Source organism: Gouania willdenowi, unplaced genomic scaffold (assembly GCF_900634775.1).
Source record: "Gouania willdenowi unplaced genomic scaffold, fGouWil2.1 scaffold_272_arrow_ctg1, whole genome shotgun sequence".
Taxonomy (NCBI): Eukaryota; Metazoa; Chordata; class Actinopteri; order Blenniiformes; family Gobiesocidae; genus Gouania; species Gouania willdenowi.
In genome coordinates, this window is record NW_021145030.1 from 62,526 (window position 1) to 70,478 (window position 7,953).

The 7,953-nt window shown below is 36.4% G+C and overlaps 1 long non-coding RNA gene across 1 annotated transcript; it reads right to left on the reverse strand.

Moving 5' to 3' along the window:
- Positions 1 to 2,351: 2,351 nt before the first annotated feature.
- LOC114459185 (uncharacterized) lies at positions 2,352 to 3,752 on the reverse strand. Its single transcript, XR_003673254.1, has 2 exons — positions 3,626 to 3,752; positions 2,352 to 2,577 (listed from the first exon to the last, which is right to left on the reverse strand). It is a non-coding gene; the product is annotated as an uncharacterized LOC114459185 (long non-coding RNA).
- Positions 3,753 to 7,953: the final 4,201 nt, after the last annotated feature.

Consider the following 7,953-nt stretch of genomic DNA (forward strand, 5'->3'; position numbering starts at 1 on the left):
AAAAGATAAAGAAGAGAAAAAACACAAATACAGGATGTTCTTTATTTATTTTATTCACCTTATTTTAACATTCAACCCTAATATATTCATTTTTAGAATTTTTAAAATTTTAATTTAATAATTTTTTATAAAAATAAAAAACTTAAACAAATGTGGTTAAAAAAAGAAATTCTCCTAATTCTATGAAATAATATAAATAAAAATAAAAGTCAGAATGAAGAGAGGAAGAGGAGAAAGAGGAGAAAACACAGACTGCAGAGAGAGAAACATGTTACAGCATCAACATTTACATAGAATCAGTTTAATGCTTTATTTAATGTGAGAGAGAGAAGAAGAGGACCTAAACCAGGGGTTGGTGACCTTTAGGATCAGCCATTGAGTGAAGATGTTACTTTTGTGTGTGATCTGCCTGAAAACAGATGTTGTTGTGGAATAAATGTTTTTGTAGTTTTCTTTGGCAGCCATTAAAACTTTCTTTTAATCCAACGCTTTGACAACAGTCAGAATACAGACACAGTGCACTGTACGTTGATCATAGGTTCCTTTGGATAAACATAACTTAGTTGCACAATCATTTCTTGGTTTGTTTATTTATTTCATTCAAGACATTAAAATTATTATTTCTTCTCCACATTGAAAAAAGAAAAAGAGCAGAAAGAAGTAAAAACTTATAACATCTGACCCCTCCTTAAAAAAAAAAGAATAATTACATTAAACAAAGTCAAGCTGCAACAAAGTCATTGTCAACAATACAGTTACACTTCTGTCTCATGTCTCTTCTTCAGCACAATACATTTTTTCATGTCATTTATCTTTTTTCAAACCTTTATCAGATGTTCTTTGGCAATTTTTTTTAATTATTGGCTTTATACAAAATCTGAAGAATATTATAATCAACAATATCATTAAAATTTAGTGACTTACATTTGATAAATAGTGGGTTTGATGGATCTCTATGTCTAATGTTATATATAGTGTTCAGAGCCCTGAACAGTGGCTGTATGTAAGTTTTACAGGTCAAACCTCAAATTTCCACATAGTAAGTTATATATGGTACAATCATTGTGTTATATAAAGTGAGTAGAGAAAATTTAATATATTATAATAATTATATAATCAGCCTGTCCAGTTAATTGGTGAATTAATTTTTTTTTTTGAATGTCCATCCCATTTATTTGTATTGATAAATCAACAGTGTTTCTTTTGTCATTGAATATTATATGTTTTGTTTTGTTAACATTGAGAACTAATTTATTTTGATCAAACCAATGTTTTATTTTTTGAGTTCTTCATTTATTACTTCCATTGTCTCCTGTATTTCTTCACGTGAGTAAAATAAGGTTGTGTCATCTGCAAATAAAATACTCTGTAATCTTTCTGATGCTTTTGTAAAGTCATTAATGTATAATATGAACAGTAATGGCCCAAGTATGGAGCCTTGGGGTACTCCCCGATTTACGTTACACTGGTTCGATTTTGTATCATTTAATTGTACATAATGCTGGTGTAGAAATGAAATGAATTACTTTATTTCTTTTAAATGTACTTAAGCACAAATAAATTACTTATTTAGAAATATACTCAAAAAAGTACAAGTACCCATAAAAGCTACTCAATTACAGTAATGTGAGTACTTGTAATCCATTACTTTCACCTCTGCTTAAACATGTTGTACCTGAGACACTGACTGTAACTGAGCTGTGTGAGATTCTAAACTACAACTGCAAAGAAACTGAGGGCTTCATTTGTGGTGTTTTTTTGTTTTGTTTTGTTTTTTCACAATGTGACTCTCACTCTTTGCAGAGATAATTACAGAGATGAAAGCAGACAATGTGAAGTGGAAATTTTCTAGGAGGAATAAACAGAAAAGAAGAAGACAGTGAGAAAAAAAGAAGCTGATAATAGAAAGTATATTTAGACATATTTACAGATTATCTTGGGTCAGAGAGGAAGAAAGAAGATCTGTGTGAGCATCGTTTTTATAGACTTTAAGAGTAAAGTTGTATTAGTATAAGACATTTTTTAAATATACAGTAAGTCGTAATATTACAAAACTAAACTTATTCTATTACAAGAAAAAATGTCTTAGAATAAATTTGTAATTAAAAGACAAAAAGCTCTACTCTGGAAATAAACATTGACAGCCGACAAAAGAGCTTGATGTTCTTTTCAAACTTCTGATGATAATGTTATGTTATGGTTTCATTTATTCAAGCAACTGTTCTTTAATAAATCCATTTTGATCTCCTGACATGTTTCGACTGACAACTGCCAGTCTACATCAGAGGCGTCTGCTGATCGCTTTGATGTTTCCACATTGTTACACTTTGAAAAAAGCTGATCCACCAAACCAAACTGTAAAAAAATGAGCCACAAAAAGAAGAGTCACTGCGTAAAAAGAACTTATGAAATGCACACACATCAGTGGAGGCGTGTTACTGCTACAGCTTCTTTTCATGTACAGTTAAAGCTGGTGTAAAATTCCTCTGTCCTCTCCTCACACACTATCTTCTTCACTGCTTCTTTGACTGTTGAAGACATCACTTCTTCTTCCTCTTCCTCCTCTTTTTTTCTGACCTACAGGAAACAATACGGGAGTTTTGATTGATTGTATGTCTTTAAAAGAGGATAGCAGCATATGTCAACAAGGAAGCATTTGTCTCCACCTTCATGGTGTTTCACACCCTTGTAATTTAATCAGAGTTTTAACCCTTTAACACCTGTAATATTAACATCTCTGCATGGGTTTTCTTGCATATTTTGTCCATATAAAATGGTCATAAAAATGTCCTATGATGAAGTGTTTTCCATTACACTTTAGACCTCCAATATATGGCAATTTATCACTATTCATTACATGTTCAAACAGTGCAATACCATTTTGAAATTAAGAAAAACACAAAAACTAAATATTTTTTTTTAGATTTAGTAGGAATAAAACAATGAAAACACACGAATAACAGATTTTTCAACAAATATAAAAACATTCAGAAGAATGTAAAACACCTCTGTGGAAGTTTCCTCATCCTTGAAGGTCTTCCAGATTCTATTTTTTGCTACAAATATGAAATAATTTGCTCTTTTTTTGTATCTCCATGTTTGCACGCGCAGCACCCCTTCCCCAGCACCACCCGCAAGCCGAAGCGACTTCTTCGCAGAGTTTTTACAAAGGAGGAAACGTGAATACTGTAATGTGTGTAGGTTGTCCATAAAGCACAACATCTTAGCTTATAGAAACATTTGGAGTTTTTCAAATAGAGCAAATTTTAACAGTTACGGTCATTTTAATGCACACATACCAGGATGTGTTGCAAGGGTTAAGGATAAGGATGTTTCCACAGAAGTGACAATAAAGGCAGATGCTGTTAATAGAGTTAAAGGACCCCTGTAAATTATGTCTACAAGACCTTTGTAAGACCACACAGTGCTGCAGAGCACAATACCATTTATTAAAAAAAAGTATGAAAACAAACACTTATTCTGATTACAATAAACTTATCCCATCAATATTTTGGGAGAATTGTTTGTGTATCTGTGTTATTGTTATAATGTGTAACAGTTCAACAACTCAAATATTGCGTAGGTTACAGATCCTTGAATGCTGGGACGTATATGAGTCACTTACCGTGGTGCTGGGCAGGGCCTTGGTGATTCTCTACATTACCATAGATCACTCTGCTGTCCTGCTCATCCTGAGTGCAAACAAAGTACTTCAGAAGTAGAAACTATAGTGATAACAAGTAACAATCCACAATCACAACTCTTTAGTTGTGTAAAATGTGTAAAAATAGTAACAAATGCTATAAAGCATCTCTGAAAGTACTTTCTCAGACAGTCCACACAAACTAGATACAACTAATGATACACTTTTTAACTTTCGCACAAAACTCATGACCTTGGTTTTGATAAAGACTCTAAAGTTAAATCTAGGAAGACCCTGAATTATAAACAGTTCATTGATTACATTCTTGGTGTTTTTCAAGTGTGTGTGAGGTGGCCTAAAACTGCAGATAGGAGAGAGTAGGAAACAGTTATGGGACGCAAGCTCAGGCTTGATTACCCTGTAGCTGGTCACCTTTGATGAGGGTGTTCAGTGTTAAAAAGGCAGAAACACCCCTTGATTCAAAGGAACACTACAGATGATGCATCCCAAATTTACATCCTTTCTAAATCTGAAACACAGCTCTCACACCACTCTCCAATGTTGTTGTGTCTTCAGTTGCTACACCACAGGGGTTGCTATGGTTGAATGATGCTGTGCAGCTGACTGCATAGTAGGGGTTGAACAAACTAGTCGACTTTAGTGTTGTCTTGCAAATCTGTCGACGTGATGTCGACTTGTCGCAGTACCTGACTTTAGCCCAAGATGGCGGCACAACACAGCAAACAAGGGTCCTTGTATAAAATCAAGCAATTCTCGCTCCTTCCTGGTTTGTGCTCAAACTGCAGCTGGTAGGCAGATACTATGGCTAATATACATGCTAACGCTAGCTGTAGTGGTAACGTGTCTGTGTATTAAGCAGATCTGAAAAACAGCAGCGCAGGACGGAGGCTTCGTTAGTGCGGTAAGACCGCTGTTATGCCAAAATCTGTAACCCATAATAATCTTTGACTGGAGGTGGCAACAGTTCCAACCCCTGTGGTTTCTCGGCAGACATTTAAATGTAAATAGCTCCAAAGAGGTTTGACAACACCGGCTTTGGTGAAGGAAGCCGAAGCTACTTTAAAAACAGCCCAAACAAAGTCTAAACGCCCAGCTTTGAGGAAACCTTGGGGCTTAACAGTTACCATAGACTCATGGTAGGCGAAGCAGCACCGTTCCTGGGTTTACTTAGCTTCTATAGCATGTCCCGTATCCCAGGGGCTGGTGGTGTTGTGCCAAAGTCTGTGACTCTTAAAAATCTGTGACTGCTGCAGCTTCTCTGCGGTAGAGAAGAAGAGTGCTACGTCAACTGAGTAATCCTCTCCGTAGCTATTAAGGAGCTATTTACACACCCTTAAACATGACGCTCTGGTGGGTGAAGTAAATGCAGACTGGAGAAGAATTACAAACATGTTTAAGGGGGAGTAAATGTTCGCAGAGAAGCCGCAGGGGTTGGAACTGTTGCCACCTGTTGTCACAGATTTATTTGGGTCACGGATTTTGGCACAACACCTGCACTCGGCTGCCACTCGGCTGTGACGTCATCGACTAGTCGACGTCGACTTGACTAGTATGCACATAAAGTTGACCTTTAAAATGAACTCCTACTGTATAGCAGAGAAGAAGAAGAAAGTTCAGTCTCAAGTCTGCTGCCTCTTTTAATATTCCTAACCACGCACATAACAAATTGACAACTAGGATGGCGAGTGTTTTGCCTCTACCTGCGTTATTTCTTGCATCTGCCGGACAACCCACAATTCCTTTTCACCAACTACCTGCTTGCTATTCACATGGAGGGAGACGAGTGGGCCAACAAGAGGAAACGTGCGCTCCTACTGCACTGCTTGGGCACCGAAGGACAACTTATCTTCTACACGCTCACGGATGGAGGTACGAGCTATCAGTCCACCTTGACCGTGTTGTGTACACACTTCAGACCTGCAATAAATGTCGTGGTGGAGAAACAACGAGTGCAGAGGCCACATGAGACTGTTGCTGAGTATGTTGACACGCTACGAGAGCTGGCGGTGACGTGTGCGTTTACTGAGAATACTGATGAGATGATCCAGGACCAACTCATTGAGCATGCCAGCAGCCCAAGAATACGGGAGAAGCTGTTGGTGCAAACAGAGGGAAATATGGATGGATTTAGCAGTTAATATGGAAGCTGTGATCGTGCATGTACAGACTCTTTCAGCTGAGTCCCAATCTCCTGTGCACGTCGTGCAAGCGAAGCCAAGAAAGTAGGATGATCGTACATGGAATGCATCTCATCTCTCTCTGGTCCCAGACAGCTCAAAGAACATCATTAAAACCATGACTGCTGCCCCAGCCCCTGAGCCAGAACTTGCACCACCACTGTTTGATAACGTGCCTAGACCCACAAGGTTCAGAAATAAGCCTGCTTGGCTTAACAATTACAAACATTATTTGTTCTCATGGCCTTTGGGGGGAATATTGAAATAGAAAATGATGTAAAAAAAAAAAAAAGGAAAAACATTCCAGACAATGTGAAATGACTTTGTCATGATGTGAATTACAAGTGGAAGAGATACTGTAATTGTAGTTATAAGGTTATGTTGCTACTTTATAATTATTTTGTACTACTGAGTAATGTTGTTAATGTTAACAAGTGATTGCAGTGAAAAAAGTTAACACTAATTTACAGTCAGTCTTATTTGATTTCAGGTATTGATTATTTCCTAGTTATCAGTAACATTCTTAAACAAAGGGGAAATATGTTGTGTCTTCAGTTGCTACACCACAGGGGTCGCTGTGGTTGAATGATGCTGTGTTGCTGACTGTATAGCAGAGAAGAAGAAGAAAGTAAAAAGTTCATGTTTTCATACACGAGTCTGCTGTCTCTTTTAATATTCCTAACCACGTACATAACACCTGTGTTTAATAATTCAGATTCTTTTCTTTAGGTCTAAACCTAGAGCAGTCACATATCAACCACTCTGTGTATTGGGAAACAATCACTGGTTACTTTTGCTGCTGTTGGACCACATTTGAGAACCTAAATAGTTCCTGAGAGCTGACGTGTGTTTAGTAAGAAGCTGGTTGGTTATAAATATACTCACAGGAACACAATCTTGATCTTGAACATCTGTAACAAAAAAAGACATTTCTGTCATTGGAATTGAATCAAAAACTGGTTATTGATGTTATAACTAAAGTCGTACAGTGTTGATATGATTCTCAGCAGCAAACAAACAGAAAAGAAGAGTTTATCCTTTCATAGTTTGTCCTCTCTGAGTCACAGACCTTTATGATCTGTTGTCATAGGTTTTTAACTAAATCTTTGTAGAGATACACACCTTCTGCTGCTCCAGTCCTCCTACTGTATTTAATCTGAACAGTAGTAACAATAACAACCAGGATGATCAGCAGGCAAATCTTTGCAATGTTGAGGATGAAGATGATCTTGTTTGGAGTCGAATCAGACGTTAAATCAACTGGAGCTGAAAACAATGAAGAACATATAAAGACAGTGTTTACATGTTAAAGGTGAGATTTGATTGGTCGTCCTACCTGTAGACACAAGTGTGTAGTCAGCAGAAATCTTCACTTCATTGTTATCAACAAACTGGCAGGTGTATCTTCTGCTGTGGTTACTCTGATGTGTTATTATCAGATCAGAAACACAGTTCATCCATCCACTATAATAGACTTCATCATCATCTTGCTTCAGTTCAGCTCTCTCCTCATCCAGCCATCTCAGGCTGTCTTTTGAACAACTGATGTATCTGTTCCTCCACAGAGAGCACGTCAGTGTGACTCCTCCCACTGGATCAGTGCTTTGTTTTGCTGAGACTGAGGAAAATGTGAAAGAATCCAAAGAATTAAATGAACAGTGATATTTGTGGTCAGTACCAGGGTTGGTGTCAATTACATTTTTCAGTTACAATTACTGTAAGTTTTTAATTACCCATGTTCAATTACAATTCATTTACAAATACAGTGTCAAGCATTTTTCTAATTACAATGGAATTGCATTTATTTTTTATCCTCATGAAGTCAATTACAATTATGTTCTCAATGACTAAAGTTCAATTACAATTAATCACAATTCCTGATCCTGTAATAAACAGGCTAATAAAAGTTAACCTTCCTCTTGTGTTAGCTTCCTGTTAGCATCTCTAATGAACCAGTGCAACCACAACATACAAATACCAGAATTACAAATATATTATGAATTATATAAATAGAATTATAAATACATTAATAAATATCAGAATTACAGATATATTATAAATATATTATATAAATAGAATTATACATTTAACAAAACCAGAACCACAGATATA